Raw genomic sequence first — 16,727 nt, 5'->3', positions numbered from 1 at the left:
GAGTTCAAGCCCTGCGTCAGGCTCTGAGCCTGCTTTAGATTCTGTGTCTCCCTCTATCTGCTCCTCCCCCACTCACTCTCTGTCTCTCAAAAATGAATAAACATTAAAAAAATTTTTTTAAAGCCTTGAGATCGAGTCTTGTGTTGGGCTCAGCACTGAGCCTGCTTGGGATTCTCTTTTCTCTTGCCCGTCCTCCTCTTGTGCTCTCAAATCAACTAAAAGAAAAATTGGGGATGTCTTCATGTGGCTATATAATATGTGTGTTTAAAAAAATTTTTTTTAATGTTTATTTTAGAGAGAGAGAGTGGGGGAGGGGTAAAGGGAGGGAGACAGAATCTGAAGCAGACTCCGTGCTCTGAGCTGTCAGCACAGAGCCCAATGAGGGGCTTGAACTCACAAGCCAAGCCCCACGAACTGTGAGATCATGACCTGAGCCGAAGTCGGACCCTTAGCTGACTGAGCCACCCAAGCACCCCAGGTATGTTTTTTTCCCCCTGAATGCTGGTTTGGGGGAAAGTTCACAATAACTTTTTTCTTTAATTTTTTTTTTTAATGTTTATTTTGAGAGAGTGAGAGTGGGAACGGGGGGGCAGAGAGAATCCCAAGCAGGCCCTCTTGTCAGCGTAGAGCCCAATGCAGGGTTCAGTCTCGCAAACAGATCGCAACCTGGAGCCAAAATCAAGAGTTGAATGCTTAATCAACTGAACCACCCCTTTCTTTAATTTTTTATACATGTATACTTGTCTGAGATCTTTCCTTTTGGTGCTGTGTTCCGTTCCTGTTTGCACACCCGCCTCTCCTGTGGGAAGATCTAGGGTGGAGACGTGGTAACTGCACCTTGTAAAGGTTCATGACTTTGCGAAATAAGGCCTTCCATAAACATTTTATTTTTATTTTTTAAGTTTGATTATTTTTGAGAGTGCAATCCTGGGGAGGGGCAGAGAGAAAGCGAGAGAATCCTAAGCAGGAGCAGTGCTGTCAGCGCAGAGCCTGACATGGGGCTCGAACCCACGACCTCTGAGTTCATGACCTGAGCCAAAATCGAGTCGGACACTTAACCGACTGAGCCACCCAGTCTCCCCTAAGCATTTTTATTTTTGAGGCAATTAGTATAGGAATAAGATATTCTTCCAAATTGTTTTTATGATTGAATTATAAGAGGACTAAATCTTTAAAATTTTAATTCTCGTTAACATGGTATTCTATTAATGTCACTTAACAGTCTAGTGATTCAGCACTTCTATCCATCACCCGGTCGGTACCTGTCAGGACAAGTACACTCCTTAATCACCTTCCCTGTCTCACCCATCCACCACCCCCTTCCCGCCTGGCAACCCATCAGTTTTTTTATAATTGAGTCAGTTTCTTGGTTTTCTTTTTTGCCCCCCCCTTTGCTCATTTGTTTCTTCAATTCCACATATGAGTGAAATAAAGTATTTGTCCTCTCTGACTTAGTTTGCTTAGCATAATTCTCTAGCTCTATCCATGTTATTGCAAATGGCAAGAGTTCATTCCTTTTTACAGCTGAGTAATATTCCATAACACGCATACCGCATCTTCTTTATCCATTCATCAGTTGATGGACACTTGGGCTGTTTCCATATCGTGGCTATAGTATGTAATGCTGCAGTAAACAGGGGTGCCTGTCACATGGAGAGAAGTCATTTGAAATTTTTTAGGTTGTATCATTTTGGCAATGAAAACAGTTAAGTTTAGAGGTGCCTGTGTTGCCTGGAAGTTAAGCATCCAGCTCTTGATTTGGTCTCAGGTCATGATCTCATGGTTGTGGGATCGAACCTCCTATTGGGCTCCGCACAGAGCTTGAAGCCGCCTTGGGATTCTCTCTCCCCCTCTCTCTCTCTCCCTCCCTCCCTCCCTCCCTCTCTCTCTCTCTCTCTCTCTGTCTTCCTCTACCCCCACTGACACACTCTCTCTCTCTCAAACCTAAAGAGATTATATGCTTTTCATGTTTTTAAGGATTGAACATGATCATTTTAATTAAATTTTATTTTAATGTTTACTTATTTTTGAGAGAGAGCATGAGCAGGGGAGGGGTAGAGGGAGAGGGAGACACACAATCGGAAGCAGGCTCCAGGCTCTGAGTTGTCAGCACAGAGCCCAACGTAGGGCTTGAACCCACAAATTGAGATCATGACCTGAGCCGAAGTCAGACGCTTAACTGAGCCACCCAGGCGCCCCTAAATTTATTTCTTTTTAACTATCTTTTCACTAGTTATTGTTGGAATATCAGATTTTAATATTGGGATATTTAAGCTGCTGTTTTATTTTTTTATTTTTTCTTGTTTTATTTTTAAATTTTTTTTTAAATGTCTATTTTTGAGAAAGTGTGGGAGTGGGTGGGGAGGAGCAGACAGGGAGGGAGGGAGAGAGAATCCCACACAGGCTTCTTGCTGATAGCATGGAGCCTGACTTGGGGCTTGATCTCACTAACCGTGGATCATGACCTGGCCTGATACAAGAGTCAGACACTGAACCAACTGAGCTGTCCAGGTACCCTGATCATTTTAAATTTAGAAACACTCCTCATGGTACAAAATCTTGGACTGGGTTTTCACATTTGGAAATCATAATTTTTAACATTGGAATGAACCAATTTAATATTGGGGTTGAAGTGATTATAGAGTTGCAAAGCCTATAAAGAATAAGAAAGTAAAGTTGCATTGAAATGGATCCTTATATGACTAGCGGTTTTGTAAACAGCATGTTTTATGTGGAGATCATTTACTGTACACAGTTCACATGGAACACAGTATAGACATGTACTATAGAATTCGCCCTATATTCTCCCACAAATAATTTAAAAATTCTTTTTTAAAGCTTTCAAGGAGGTAGAATTAAGGGTCTCCTAAACAATCCAGAAGATCTCAGAGATGGAAACTGCTCTTCAGCACTGGCTAGTAGTAGAAGTTTTGAAACACAGCCCATCCAAGTGATATTATATTCAGTGTAGACATTTGAGGTTAGAGACCTAGGTTGTTTTTTTTTTTTGAGAGTGTGCATGCATGTACATGAGTGGGGAAGGGGCAGAGGGAGTGGGAGAGAGATATTTTTTAATGTTTATTTTTGAGAGATAGAACGTGCGTCAGGGAGGAGCAGAGAGAGAGGGAGACACAGAATCCGAAGCAGGATCCGGGCTCCGAGCTGTCAGCACAGAGCCTGAGGGTCTCAGACTCTCGAACCACAAGATCATGACCCAATTGGAACTTGGATGCTTAACCAACTGACCCACCCAGGTGCCCCTTAAGGAGAGAGAATCTTAAGCAGGATGCAGGGCTTGATCTCCCAACTGACTGAGTCACTCAGGCACCCTGAGACCTTAGATTTAATAGGATAGTTTGCTTCTACTTGGCTCCCTTTGCTACTAAAATGTTATCTCTTTTTTTTTCCAATTTTATTTTTATCAAAATGTGATCAGTTCAGTTTAAAAGGCATTTGTGTACTTTCATTTGTGCTTCCAGCCCTGCAGACTTCACTGAGCTGTACGTTGGCATGACTGAAATTTGACTAGAAAAGACTGTGCAAAGGGGCTTGCTGCTTAGGATAGGCCATCCTCACAGGATACACTTCTTTTTCCTGGGACACCAATCTTGCTTTCCGGCGGCGTGTGGTGGAACAGAAGCGTTTGGGTTGAATCGGGATGGCGTGTGGCGGCCCCACTGGGTCAGCGCAGTGCGCTGTCATCTCTGTAGCAGGACCCGTTGAGTCTGAGGAGTCCTTCAATGCTGTTTCCTTCTGGTAAACAGAGGAGTTATTTATGGGAGCAAGAGAGGGCTTTGCTGGGGTTTTACTCAGGTGGCATCCTGAGTAGCTCTTTACAGTTAATTTTTCAAATTGTTTAGGTAAGTAACAATATAAGGAGTTTCTCTAGGACAACGCTGCCTCACGATAGGATTGATGGGAATTCTCCAGTTAACTGCTTAATGCTTTTAGTGTTTTATCCTGTTTCCTGCTCTCCTGCCTACTAAGGGTTCTGTTCCTGCTTTTGGAAAATGAGTAATTTGTTTGAAAACTGGGAAATACGGCACCTGAGTGGCTCAGTTGGTTGAGCATTCAACTTGGGCTCAGGTCATCTCATGTTTCATGGGTTTGAGCCCCACACTGGGCCCTGTGCTGACAGCTCAGAGCCTGGAGCCTGCTTCAGATTCTGTCTCCCTCCCTCTCTGCCCCTCCCCCGCTCAAGTGCGCCACATGCTCTCTCTCTCTCTCTCTCTCTCTCTCTCTCTCAAAATAAACATTAAAAAAAATAAGATGACTTGGAGGAAGTGTGTCTCTGCTCTTTTGGCATCGGTTGCTGTATAGAGAAACAGAACTGATAGAATATATAGATACAGATTCACGAGGATAGTCGTTAGTTGGCTCACACGATCATGGAGGCTGACAAGTCTCACCATCTGCCGTGTGCACCCTAGAGTAGCAGGAAAGTCGGTGGTGTCATTCAGTCCAAGTCTGAAGGCCTGATAGCTGTGGAAACCGACATTGTTCCTGGTTTGAATATAAAGGCTCAAGATCGAGCAACACAATGTCTGAGGGCAGAGGATGAATGTCTCAGCTCCGAGAAGGGCGAGCAAAATTGCCCTTTCTCTGCCTTCTTTCTTTTCTTTTTTCCTCCCCTCCCCTTTCTTCTCAAGTTTATTTTTTTTAATGTTTTATTTATTTTTGAGAGAGACAGCATGAGCAAGGGAGGGTCAGAGAGAGGGAGACACAGAATCTGAAGCAGGCTCCAGGCTCTGAGCTGTCAGCCTAGAGCCCAACACTGGGCTCGAACCCACAAACCGGGAGGTCATGACCTGAGCTGAAGTTGGACCCTTAACGGACTGAGCCACTCAGGAGCCCCTTTTGAAATGTTTTTAAAATCACATATTTGGGGCGCCTGGGTAGCTCAGTCGGTTGAGCGTCCGACTTCAACTCAGGTCATGATCTCACGGTTTGTGGGTTCGAGCCCCCCTTCAGGCTCTGCGCTGACAGCTCAGAGTCTGGAGCCCGTTTCACATTCTATGGCTGCCTCTCCCTCACTCACACACTCTCAAAAATAGAAAATAAACACTAAAAAAAAATAGTGGGGACACGGCAACTGCCTTTGCCCACTCCTCTGGAAGCACCAGGGCACAAGAACCAGGAGAGGAGGCTGTGTACTCCACTGACGCGTTCTCAATTTCTAGATGAATTCAAACATCCTCTGTTTGCACTCGCCACACACAGAACAGAGTACCCGTACGGTGAGGATGAACCACCTCCCCTCCTCCCAGGTCGCTCTGGACAGGTGCCAGCCCTCCCTGACCCAGCCCTGGGGGCAGGAGTGGTATTGACAAGATGCAGTGCTATGTCCCCGCTACGGTATCACCTTAGGTGTCCCACAAACCTAGACTTGTCACGGTCTCGGAGAACAGGAGGTGGCGAAACCACTGTGATGGTTAATTTTACCTCAACTCGGGTGCACTGAGGGGTGCTGGGTAGCTGGGAAAACACTGTTTCTGGGTGTGTCTGTAAGAGCATTTCCAGAAGACATTTGGTAGACTAAATTTGCCTTCACGAATTTGAGTTGGCATCATCCAACCTGCCGAGGGCCTGAACAGAAAGAGGCAAAGATGGGTGCCGACTTTGGCTCAGGTCATGATCTTGCAGTTTATGAGTTTGAGCCCTGTGTTGGGCATTGTGCTGACAGCTCAGAGCCTGGAGCCTGCTTCAGATTCTATGTATCTCTCTTTCTCTCTGCCCCTCTCCCATTCACACTCTGTCTCTCTCTCTCTCTCTCTCTCTCTCTCTCTCTCTCTCTCTCTTTTTTTAAATGTTTTTTATTTATTTTTGAGAGACACAGAGAGACAACGTGAGCAGGGAAAGATCAGAGAGCGAGGGAGACAGGAATCCAAAGCAGGCTCCAGGCTCTGAGCTGTCAGCCTGACGCAGGACTTGAATCCCCGAACTGTGAGATCATGACCTGAGCCAAAGCTGGACGCTCAACCGACTGAGCCACCCAGGCGCCCTCCCACCTCTCTCCCACTTGTGCTTTCCTCAAAATAAATAAAATTTAAAAACACATTAAAAAATTTCAACATTTGGGATTTCTATTGAAATCAGAGTCTCTTTCCCTTCCCCATGTTAGGAATTCTCTAACAAGAGCATCTTAACCAAACACCACACTTTGGTTCCACATGCGTACTGTGTCTGGGGGCTGAACTACCATACCGTCTGGTATTCTTCATTCCCTGTATTTGTCACAGGGTTTCTAAAAAGGGTCCTGGAAGATTGGAACCGGCCATTTTACTTTAACATTTACATCATTTAATATGGTGACTATCACACCAGGGGAAAAAAAATGACTTTGTTTTTCTGTTGGCTTCCTGTAGATTAGCCACGAGTGTCTTTTGGCCACAAAAGTAAAATACTAGGACTTCACGCTCAGACTTGACCTTGACTACTTCACTACTCAGATTCATAACAGATGGTGCCTCGGGCTTTTGTGTGTTGGGAGGAGGCAGGGTGATCTAGAAAAGGGACAAACATGACCAGTTCATCCTAGAGGAGAATCGTCAGGCCGAGGAACCTGGCCTCGTCACAAAGACAGCACAGGGCTTCAATCCTGTGGAGGCCACCTCCTTTCTCGGAGGGAAAAATGCAATGGCTTTTTCATAATTGGATATGCCTATTAGCATGACCAAAGAAACCTTTTTTTTTTTAATAATAAACCTGCCCATTGATTGGTACAGGGCTTTATTTTTAATGTTTATTTTTGATAGAGATAGAGTGCAAGTGGGGGAGGAGCAGAGAGAGAGAGGGAGACAGAATCCGACGCAGGCTCCAGGCTCTGAGCTGCAAGCACAGAGCCCCATGAGGGGCTTGGACCCACAAACCGTGAGGTCATGAACTGAGCCAGAGTCGGGCACTTAAGATACTGAGCCACTCAGGCACCTTAATCTAGGCGCATTTTAAATTAATGGGGGCAAATTTCACTGGAACATTCTCCCCTCCCTCTGAAGGGGAGCCAGTGAAGCAAGCCCCAGGGGATGGGATGTCCCTGCCCTGACGGTGCGTATTTAGTGAACCTCTGGGTTATTTTCACATAGCTGCCTAATTGGGGGAGAATGAGTGGGGTGTGAAGCAAGCCCCTGGCCTGTCGGTCATGTGAGGCTCACTTTTGCCACAAGGGGGAGCAACATGTTCACCTAGTGTCGCTTCAGGGCAGGTCTTCGTTATTTTCTGTTTATTTTGTTTATCCAAAGTTGAACTCTAAAAATGCTGGACTTAATTCAGTTTGGTGGTTTGTGAAAGTCAGTGAGTGTGATTTATCAAACCTTAATAAGATTTAACTTTTTAACCCAATAGTCACAGATGGTGCTTCAAGACTAAGATGAATGTGTTGGAAAAATTGATTTGGCTTGTTTATTTTTTTTTATGTTTATTTTGAGAGAGAATGAGTACAAAAGGGGGAGGGGCAGAGAGAGAGGGAGAGAGAATACCAAGCAGGCTCCATGCTGTCAGCACAGAGCCTGACATGGGGCTTGAACCCATGACCCGTGAGATCCTGATCTGAGCTGAAGCCCAGAGTCTGACGCTTAATCAACTGAGCCACCAAGTGACCCTTGTGGGTTTATTTTTATTTTGGAAAACTGACTTTAAGTACGAAACCACATTTTCGCACCGTATCAACAAGAACAGCAGTTTTGCTCTGAGTGGACTTGTCACCTGTGCCCAGGGATGCACACAGCATCCCAGAGCAGCAGAGCCCCACCAGGTCCCTTCTCAGTGGTGGGGTCGTGGGTCAGTCCTGCCTGTCTGTTGGACTTGTCCTGAGCCCAGCCCTTGTGTGGGAGCCTCCTGGAGTCCCTGACCAAATCTTGCCACATGAACGAGTCGGTTTTCCACTGCAGAAATCACACCTTTAGATTTCTTTGGTGGCTCATAGTGAAATGTTTTTAAAACATTGGAATCTGTGAAAATACTGGGAAGAGCTATTGTTCTGTAACATCAGTGAATTATTGCTCCTTCCACTGCCTTTTTGAAAAAGATCTGTCAGGGAATTTTCTTACATGATAAATTGTGATAATAGAGTACATATAAATAGCTTATAAGCTATTTAATTTCTTGGAAATGTTCTGAGCACCACTTAGGACTTATTAAAATAAAGCAGTTTGTTTGAACAAACTCCAGGCTTCCTCTTTGTTAGATGTTTCCGTTTTACTCTCTAGGGGGAAAATTGCTAGGATGTGTCTCCCTGTCTCCTGCTTGATTCAGACACGTAGTTATTCAAAGCTACTCACAGGCATTTTGCAAGGTCACAAGACCTGGCATGAGTTTCTTATAAACGCTTCATGTTATAGAGCTTTGTATCCTTATGCACATGGTTCTTCCCCATCTTTACTGTTCTTTCTTTCCCATCTTTACTCTTCTTTTATGATGCTTTAGAATGAGGATTTTTTTAATAGAAGGATTTTGATTTAAAAAAATTTTTTTAATGTTTACTTATTTTTGAGAGACAGAGACAGAGCGCAAGCAGGAGAGAGGCAGAAAGAGAGGGACACCCAGAATCTGAAGCAGGCTCCAGGCTCTGAGCTGTCAGCACAGAGCCCGATTCGGACTCGAACTCACAGACCACAAGATCATGACCTGAGCCGACTTCATTCGCTCAACCAACTGAGCCACCCAGGGATGCCCCCCAACGGGACTTTGATCTCAGAATTGTGAGTTTGACCCCCACATAGAGATTACTTTTAAAAAGATAAAGTAGGGTCGCCTGGGTGACTCAGTCAGTTAAGCAACTGGTTTTGGCTCAGGTCATGATCTCATGGTTCGTGGGTTCAAGCTCCGCGTCGGGCTCTGTGCTGACAGCTCAGAGCCTGGAGCCTGCTTCAGATTCTGTGTCTCCCTCTCTCTCTGACCCTCCCCTGTTCGCACTGTCTCTCTTTGTCTCTCAAAAATAAATAAAAGACATAAAAATTTTTTTTTAAATAAAGTAAAATAAAAGGAGCCTTCTGTCCTCTCAAAGTCCAGCAGCACAGACTGGATCCTCACTGAGTAATGAATGAAAGAAGCGAGGCACAAACGTGTGAATTGAGAAGTAGAAAGGTCTGCTGTTATAAAAGTGCCGATGTTTGCTATTTAACTTTGTGGGAATGCAAAAGTTCTGCTAGAGAGGATGACACCATGAATGGTTTGATATTGATAAGGTCTCCAGGGATGAAAGCTGTATTCCCCACCATATTGAATCTTCCCTAACCTCACCTATATTGGCTGTCAGCCCCAGACTTTTCCATGGATTGTCCAAGATTAAAACAACAACAGCAGCAGGGCACCTGGGGGGCTCAGTGGGCTAAGTGCCCCAACTCTTGACTTCAGCTTAGGTCATGACTTCAAAGTTCATGAGATCGAGCCCCATGTTGGGCTCTGTGCTGACAGTGTGGAGCCTGCTTGGGATTCTCTCTCCCTCTCTCTTCTTCCCCTGCTTGTGTGCATGCTCTCTCTCTCTCTCTCTCAAATAAACAACAAAAACTGACAATAACTTGAATGAATCTAAAGTTAGGGAAATTATACCTGTACTACCCACATGTGATCATTTTAATTAAATAACACTACAAATCCTGTTCCTCGCTCACACTAGCCACCTTTCTCTCAAAAGCATCTACGAGCAACTAGTGGCTAGGACTCTGGCAGTGCAGACAAGGAACCTTTCTATCATGGAAAGTTCTACTGGACAGAAGATACGTCACAGACGTACTTGTGAGAAATTTGCTTTTTCAGATATGAAAAATATTTATTGGCGTGCGTGATTTTACTTTTAACCCCCCCATTGAAACAAGACAAAAACACCATTCTTTTGCAGTGGGGGGAAAAGGGATCACAAGTTTGCACATGATCTTCCATAGGCTTTTGCTCTACAAGAAGGGATTGTCTTAGTCTCTCACTTCTGATCATATTCATGAGTGTATCAGGATTCTGTAAAGAAACAGAATCAATAGGATATACATAGACATAAAAGAGGAGACTTACAGTGGGAACTGGCCTATGCGACTATGAAGGCCAAGATATGCTCTGTACAAGCCAGAGAACCTGGAGAGCCCATGATAGAACATTCCGGAACCAGAAGCAGGACCTCCAGGGTCTAAGGACAAGAGAAGATGCATGTCCCAGCTCAAGGGACTGTTCCGTTCAGGCCCACGAAGCCTGCCCATGTTGGTTTGGGAGGTCTTTATTACTTGGTCTACTGATTCAAACACAATCTCTTCTGGAAACACCCTCACCAGAAGCACCAGAAATAACATCTTATGAGCTCTCTGGGCACCCTTAGCGCGGTCAGGTTGGCATCACAGTGTTAACTGTCACAGTGAACTACTTCATGACCTTGAGTTTGAGTCATGTGCTCCGGGAGCCTGGGTGGCTCAGTGGGTTAAACCTCCAACTCTTGTTTTCTGTCAGGTCATGATCTCACAGTTTGTGTGTTTGAGCTTCACATAGGGCTCCGTGCTATCTGTCTGGAGCCTGCTTAAGATTCTCTTTGTCTTTGTCTCTCTCTCTCTCTCTTTCGCTCTCTCTGTCTCCCTCTCTCTTTCAATCTCCCTCTCTCTCTGGCCCTCCCCCACTTACACACTCTCTCTCAAAATATATAAACTTAAAAAAAAATGTTGCATGCTCTACAGACTGAGCTGCCCAAGCACCCCTCTCTTTGGAAGGAAGATGTGAGGGGCGCCTGGGTGGCTCAGTCAGTTAAGCGTCTGACTTCAGCTCAGGTCCTGATCTCACGGTTTGTGTGTTTGGGCCCTGCATCAGGCTCTGTGCTGACAGTTCAGAGCCTGGAGCCTGCTTCCGATTCTGTGTCTCTGTCTCTCTCTGCCCCTCCCCTACTTGTGCTCTCTCTCTGTCTCTTAAGAGTGAATAAACATTAAAAAAACACAAAAGTCTCTTTCAACTCTTCACCTTTTGAAAAATGTCACCTTGCATGAGGCTGTCACCCCAGCCAGTGATTTTGGTGGGGGGGATGGTGTGCCACGGTTTAGCAACTCCAAAGGAAAGAGAGCCACAGGTTGAAAGCCTGACCTTGGCTCTGGTAACGGGACAGGACTGGAGATGATTCATGAGAACATCCTGTACAGCCCCCCTCTAGAGTCACTTGGAGACTCAGTCCGTGAGAGAGGACAGCCTGAGACATCGAGGCAGGACTTGGAAGCTATTGTCCCCCTAGACCTGTGGGTTTTATCAAGGAATCCTTGAGCAGCTTGCAGCTCAGCCTCCCCCTTGTTGCCTCTAAAAATAGCATTTGGAACTCACTCCCCATGTGACCTCATGCTTGTCCCACTCGTGGGCAGGAAGTGAATGCTTTCCTCCAGGCTGTGCCTCCCGGGGAGACGGTCTGGGAAGGAAGGCCCCCTCTGTCCTGTTTCACAACGGGACGTCTGCGCCTTGTGTAAGACCCCTTTCTTCGGTCTGAAAACAGGCTCTTCAAAACTGCGGCAAAGGAGGTTCGATGGCCTTGGTTTGGATGATCCCAGGCGTTGATGCTTCATAAGCCAAGTCTGGTCAACTGTTAGTAATCCTGCCTGCCCTCCCCCGCCCTGCTCTGTTCTGGGCTCTGTGGGGCTCATACAAGCCATGAGGTCGCCTCTTTAGGGAAACACTCACATCCTTTAAACGGTCAGAGCAGACAACAGAATTTGGCTCGTTGGCCAGACCTGTGGTGGAGAATCCTACATCAGACGGAAGCAGGCAGGCCATGGCTTGCAGTGTTTGGCAATAGTGACTCTGGGTTTCCAAGGATTTGCGGTAAGAATCGAATATCTACCTTACGCGTTGGGATCTCTCCCGGGGCTGGGACGCATCCCAGGAGGTGTTGGAGCAGGCTCTCGGATTCTCCTGTACCCCACTTCCAGGTCTTTGTGTGAGTGCTTCGTTTGTAGAGCCCTGTCTCGGCCCCAGGGAGCTGGTCGGCAAAGGTTTGCTGAGCCCCCACACTGTGCCTGCCAGGTGCCAGGACCTGCGATTTGCGAGATCGATGTTTGAGATGCAGATCCGCGGCTGCGGAGCACCGTTTCACCTGTCCACCCCGGGCAGAGAGCTGAGGTCTCTTTCACACTTAAGTCCTCCCAACTCACACAATCCGAAGCCCCCTGGTCTCGGGCGAATCTGACTGTTCATAGTCTCTGCCCTATCAAAGCAGACAGTGTGGGAGTCTGGCCCTGCCGCATGCCCTGACCAGCACTGCCCTCCTCTCTCGAGGCTCCCACAGTCCTCCCTGTATTGGCAGGGAGACCAAGTCCTCCCCTTCGTGGCAGCTCCCACCGCAGCCAGTCTTTTCTTCCTGGTTCTCTGTCCAAGAAAGACCCTTGTCACTATGACTCAGTTGTCGCAAACAAAATAGGAAAAACTGGGGTGCCTAGGTGTCTCAGTCAGTTAAGCGTTCAACTTCAGCTCAGATCATGATCTTGGGGTTTGTGAGTTTGAGCCCCACATCGGGCTCTGTGTTGACGGCTCAGAGCCTAGAGCCTGCTTCAGATTCCATGTCTCCCTCTCTCTGTCCCTGTGTCTCCCTCTCTCTTCCCCTCCCCTGCTTGCACTCTGTCTCTCAAAAATAAATAAATGTTAAAAAAAATTCAAGCTTTTGGTTTTCAGTTCGGAGGAGGTGACAGTGCAACAGTCTTCGGTCATCCTGAATCTGGGTTCATCCGACACCAACCGGTCCACCATGCCGCCTAAGTTCCACCCCAACGAGACCAAAGCCATATACCTGAGGTGCACTGGCGGCGAAGTCAGGGCCACGTCTGCCCTGGCCCCGAAGATCGGCCTGCTGGGTCTCTCTCCAAAAAAGGTTGGTGATGACATCACCAAGGTGACCGCTGATTGGAAGGGTCTGAGGATTACAGTGAATCTGACCGTTCAGAACAGACAGGCCACATTGAAGTGGCACCTTCTGCCTCCACCCTGATTATCAGAGCCCTCAGGGAACTGCTGAGAGATGGAAAGAAGCAGAAAAACATTAAGCACAGCAGAAATATCACTTTTGGTGAGATTGTCAACATTGCTGGATAGGTGCAGCTCCGATCATTAGCCAGAGGACTCTCTGGGACCACTAAAGAGATCCTAGGGACCATCCGGTCTGTGGGCTGTGATGCCGATGGCCGCCACCCTCATGGCATCGTAGATGACATCAATAGTGGTGCAGTGGAGTTCCCAGCGAGTTCAGAAGTACAAAGGAAAATATTTTTTTTATTTTTTTAATGTTTTTATTTATTATTGAGACAGAGAGAAAGAGCGTGAGAGGAGGAGGGGCAGAGAGAGAGGGAAACACAGAATTTGAAACAGGCTCCAGGCTCTGGGCTAGCTGTCAGCACAGAGCCTGACGCGGGGCTTGAAACCATGAACGTGAGATCATGATCTGAGCCGAAGTTGGCCGCTCCACTGACTGGAGCCACCCAGGTGCCCCAACAAAGGAAACTATTTTAATAAAGGATCATTTTGACAACCAGTGGGGAAAAAAATTCAAAATGTGAAAACCTGAGGACAAGAAATTAGAGTTAAGTTTTGCTTTGCTGCTTGGAAGTAGTTCACTAAGTTCGAATGTAAGCAAAACCCGTTACTTCAGATGACAAATGGGGAAAAGCCACATGAATTGGACTTGCTATTAAGTGAGTGTATTGCTATCAAATCGGACAGAAAGTTACTGGGAACACTGGCCGTGAAGACGAGTGTGTCAGTCGGCGGTGGTGACTGCTGGCCCACCCGGAGCTGCGGCCCTGAAGCCCTCCATCTGTGTAGCCCTCTGGCCTCCAGACCTCCGCTCTGCTCAGGCTGGCCTTCTTCCTCCCTCCACTCCCCTCCCTCCCACCCTCCTGTCTTCCCTCTTTCACTCCCATTCTCCTGTCTTTCCTTTCTCCATTCCTCATTCTCCCCTCCCCTTCCTTCCCTCCTCTCTCCTCCCCTCCCCTTTCTCCTTTCCTCTCTCCCTCCCTCCCTTCCTTCCTTCCTTTGGTCTTCTCTCCCTCCCTTCCTCTCTCTCTCCCTCCCTCCCTCCATCCCTTCCTTCCTTCCTTCCTTTCTTCCTTCGGTCTTCCCTTTCTTTCTTCCCTCCCTCCTTTCTTTCTTTCCCTTCTTTCCTCCCCTCTCCTCCCCCCACTTCCTCCTTTCTTCCCTCCCCCTCCCTCCCTGTCTTTCTTCCTTCCTTCCCTTTTTGCCTTTTGTCTCCACCCTGCTCTCCTTTTACTTCCAAGCACCAGCACTGACTGATTTCTTGAGCTTCCCTGTCTTCAGGTCAGGCACAGCTTCTCTGGTTCCTTATAATCCCCCCGCCCCCAAATATGAGTGTCCATCCTCAAGATTTCCCTGTAATTCCCATGAAGAGAAAGATGGAATATGAGCTAGCCAGAAAGAAGTGGGGGGAGGGAGTGGCAAGTGGTGTTTAAGGGGTGCAGAGTTTCAGTTTGGGGTGACAGAACACATCCTGTGGATGGATGTGTGATGGTCACACAGTGACATGATGTGCTCAGTGTCCCTGAGCTGGATGCTCACTGATAGTTAGTTTTATTTTACCCCAATAAAAACTTTTTAAAGCAATTTTAAGGAGAAATGACCAAGGCTGTGGCCCCAAGCTTCCTTTCTTACTTGGTTATGGGAAGACATTTAAGCCCTCTCTGTCTCTGTCTGTCTCTGTCTCTCTTACTGCTGAGCATGGAGGGCCTACCCTGTTTCCCCCCTATAGACGTTAACTCTGTGTGTGGACCGAATTATGTGCCCCTCCATTCAGTGCTGAAGCCCTAACCTCCGATGTGATGATACTTGGAAACAGGGCCTTTGGGAGGTGGTTATTTTTAGATGAGGTCATGAGGAGGGACCCCATGATGGGAATAGTGTCCTTAGAAGAGGAAGAGACCAGAGCACGCTCTGTTTCCCCACCATGTGAAGACACAGTAAGTAGGTGGCCATGTACAAGCCGGGAAGACAACGTTCACCAAGAATCGAACCTCCTGGTGCCTCAGTCTTGGACCAGGAGCCTCCAGAACTGTGGGAAATAAATGTCAGTTGTTTAAGCCGCCTGGCCTGGGGTGTTTTGTTATAACGGCTTCAGAGCCAACGGGCATGCCACCTGTAGGGGTGTCTGCAGACCTGGGACCCCCATTTCTGAACCCTCTGCTTCTCAGAGGGAAGGGAGCCTGAAGGGCTAGCTGGTACTTAGAGAGTAGGCCCCCCAAAGTCCCAAGAAAATCACCTCCTTTTTTTAATTAGAATTTTTTTAAATTATTTTTTTAAGGCTTATTCATTTTTGAGAGACAGAGAGAGATAGAGTGTGAGCAGGGGAGGGACAGAGAGAGAGGGAGACACAGGATCCGAAGCAGGCTCCAGGCTCCGAGCTGCCAGCACAGAGCCTGACACGGGGCTCAAACCCACGATCCACAAGATCATGATCTGAGCCCAAGTCAGACACTTAACAGACTGAGCCACCCAGGCACCCCAATAATCACCTCCCATCTTGCTACTCTGGAGGCCCATGGAGGAATCAGAGAAAACACAGCCACACACACAGACATGAGTGCCTTTCCCCTCACAGGAAGTTTCCAATGTTGTCTTGGCCCTCAAGCTTAAAGAAGAGGAGGAAGCTAACGTGGCTTGGTGTCCGTATGTGGACGTCACTCCCTTTTTGGGGTAATGAAATGTTCTAAATTTGACTGCGGTGATGGTTCCACAATTCTGTGACTATACTAAAGCCATTTTTTGAGAGAGCAAGGGAGACACAGAATCAGAAGCAGGCTTCAGGCTCTGAGCTGATGGCACAGAACCCAACATGGGGCTTGAACTCACAAACTGTGAGACCATGACCTGAGCCAAAGTCAGCCACTTAACTGACTGAGCCACCCAGGCGCCCAATGCTAGAGTCAGTTAAAGGGGAGAGATGAAGTGGGTAATAGGATGGGAGTGAGGGAAGTCTGAGGTACAGACAGACATGCTATACTCAGTGGTCCTTGGTGAGGGGTGGAGTTAGTTTCCCTGACCCCCGGGGGGCACTGGGAAATGTGGATGTTGGTTGGTTGACTTCGTGCCTTATGAAGTGCAGTCAGCATGAGGGGGTGAGAGCCAGAAAACTCTACATTAGTCCTGCACACTAAAATGGTCTCACCGCCTAGCACCCCATTTCCTAACCACTCCCCACAAACAAAAATATCTGCTCAGGGGAGATTTCTTAAATTCTTTTTTTTTAAATGTTTTATTTATTTTTAATACAGAGAGAGACAGAGCATGGGAGGGGGAGGGGCAGAGAGAGAAGGAGACACAGAACTGGAAGCAGGCTCCAGGCTCTGAGCTAGCTGTCAGCACAGAGCCTGATGCAGGGCTTGAACCCACGAACTTAAGATCTGACCTGAGCCGAAGCCAGAGGCTTAACCGACTGAGCCACCCAGGCGCCCCAAGATTTCTTAATGTTAACATTTATGTATTTTAGTGCTATTCTACACAAGACTTTGGAAAGCCCTGTTGCATTTTTGCAACCACAGGAATAAATGCCACATCAGCACCCCCACCCCAGCTTTATGAGGTATAACTGATAAATAAAACTGTAAGCTATTTCAAGTAAACATTGTCAGTAAGACATCCATCGCCATATATATGTATGCGAGAGAGAACATTTAAGTTCTACTTTCTTAGCAAATTTCTTTAAAAGAATTTTTTAATGTTTATTAATTTTTGAGAGACAGAGACAGATTATGAGCGGGAGAGGGGCAGAGAGAGAGAAGGAG

The 16,727-nt window shown here is 46.9% G+C and overlaps 1 pseudogene; it reads left to right on the top strand.

The window, feature by feature from the left end:
* The first annotated feature begins 12,688 nt into the window (after positions 1-12,688).
* On the top strand, positions 12,689-14,222 carry LOC115297563 (annotated as a pseudogene).
* The last annotated feature ends 2,505 nt before the right edge of the window (positions 14,223-16,727 follow it).

The sequence above is a fragment of the Suricata suricatta genome, chromosome 8 (genome assembly GCF_006229205.1).
Source record: "Suricata suricatta isolate VVHF042 chromosome 8, meerkat_22Aug2017_6uvM2_HiC, whole genome shotgun sequence".
NCBI classification, from domain to species: Eukaryota; Metazoa; Chordata; class Mammalia; order Carnivora; family Herpestidae; genus Suricata; species Suricata suricatta.
This window is presented reverse-complemented; position numbering and strand designations above follow the sequence as displayed.